We start from the raw sequence: 1,870 nt of genomic DNA, 5'->3' as shown, positions 1-1,870 counted from the left end.
ATATAATTTAACTTCGTAATTGGGCATTAAATTGCGTTCCCCACGTGACTTTGGCAAATTTTGGGTCGCTGATCACGAAAATCTTATTTTTTAATATTTAAGAATTTTTTTAATGCATTTTTAACCCCGCCGTGAGCCACAACAAAAAAGGCGGATCAGTCCTGTCCTAGTGCGGTATCTGTTTTGACGCGCAAAAAATAGACAGTGGGACAGGACAGTCCTGTCCGAGACAAGAATGTCGTAGTGCGGTACTAGCCTTATGATACATCGCCGCCTCAGAACTTTTTTGTCTAAAGTATACTTAAATAAAACGGCACTTTTGGACAAAATAGTTTTGGGTTTGAGGCGACGATATGAAAACAAACACATTCATGCGACGCACAGCACGGTCCATCCATCGTCTCTAACAAAAAAGGGGTTTTATTTATTACCATTACCATCATAATAATAATATTAATAATAATAATAATAATAATAATAATAATTAATAATAATAATAATAATAAATCTACGAGAGCAATAAACACAGCTGGTCCGCTCGACCAGATAACATCCATTAAAAGTCACCTATCGGCGGTCTGTGATTTCCCATAATCATTATTACACGTACTATACTCTCAGGTACATAGGTAGGAGTATAGAGGCTAAAACGCCACCAAGACATGGATGGCTGTTGCCTCTATAAATAATTATTGATTATGGAGTACAGAGAAGCATGCACGCGACGCGATAACGGTCATCCAGCGAAGGGAAAAGACAAGACAGTCATCAGACAGATATCAGACAGACAAAAAGAACAAAAGTAGGATCAAAAGAAAGATAAAAAGAAAAGAAGTAGGATAGAATGACAGATAAAAAGAAAAGAAGTAGGATCTACCAGCAGCATAATCCCCACCCTCTTGCTGCTACAATAGCCAAAATGTTGCTTTGTTTACGCCAGCATAATGTATCATGAGACCAAGGAGTTTAGCCTACAGTTAGTTCTAAGCTCCTTGCATGAGACACGCACATACTACATTCGAAGCTGTCTAAGACGGCCGTCCTTGGTCGAGGAGAAAAGCGGCCATATTATACACAAGGCCGTCTTACACAGTGTCATTAAACGTGTTTTTTTTAAATACTTTAATTCACAAGGAAGGAAATGGGAAAGTGGCCGTCTGTACAGTGATTGTCTTATAACACGTGGCCTTTAGAGCAGGTTCAACTGTACTTAACCGTCTGACAGAGACAGCCTCTTTACTGAAGCCTAGAACCTGAAATACCGGTGCGCGTCACGAGGTTGCCATCGTACATGTATTTAAAAAGCCAGCTAATGGATAGTGTGCTGATAAAAGGTCAACACGTACTCGTGATATCTCAGGGCAACAAGCAGCCCACGCACGCCAGTTTTAACTAGATCAGTGGGACTACATAATGCATCCTTTACTCTGGTCCTGTCCTTCGTTTTTCTATTTTGTTCCTGTACTAGCTCAATACCCTCTTGAAGGAAGCCCCAACTCCTTTCCAAACCAATTTTATACAATAGCACTCATATAATCAACATTTTGTGTCTGTTCTCCAATATAAAGCCAAATAGACAAACAAACCAAATTGGAAGGTACAAAAACGGTTTTAGAACCGTACATCAATCTAAGGTAAGGACCTCCATTTTAATGTCCATCTTTGATACAACCAACCCGAGTGGATGAAGAGCCTCTACAAGTCTGAAAACTACTATCAAGTTCAAAAATGCCCCATTGGGGACTGTAGCTATGGTACTCAGCACCGTAACCATCTGAGCAAATAATCTACCTCAAAACCAAAGAACACACCCATGAAGATGCTGGTACATTTAAAAGTAGGGGCCAGAGTCAAACCCAAAAGTAAAATA

The 1,870-nt window shown here is 39.7% G+C and overlaps 1 protein-coding gene across 3 annotated transcripts in view; it reads right to left on the bottom strand.

The window, feature by feature from the left end:
- Positions 1 to 1,870, bottom strand: part of LOC101849043 (apoptosis-inducing factor 3) — a 35,066-nt gene that overhangs the window by 27,961 nt on the left and 5,235 nt on the right. The window lies entirely within an intron of this gene.

The sequence above is a fragment of the Aplysia californica genome, unplaced genomic scaffold (assembly GCF_000002075.1).
Source record: "Aplysia californica isolate F4 #8 unplaced genomic scaffold, AplCal3.0 scaffold00121, whole genome shotgun sequence".
Classification (NCBI taxonomy): Eukaryota; Metazoa; Mollusca; class Gastropoda; order Aplysiida; family Aplysiidae; genus Aplysia; species Aplysia californica.
Note: the sequence above shows the minus strand (reverse complement) of the source record. Positions and strands in the feature narration are given on the sequence as shown.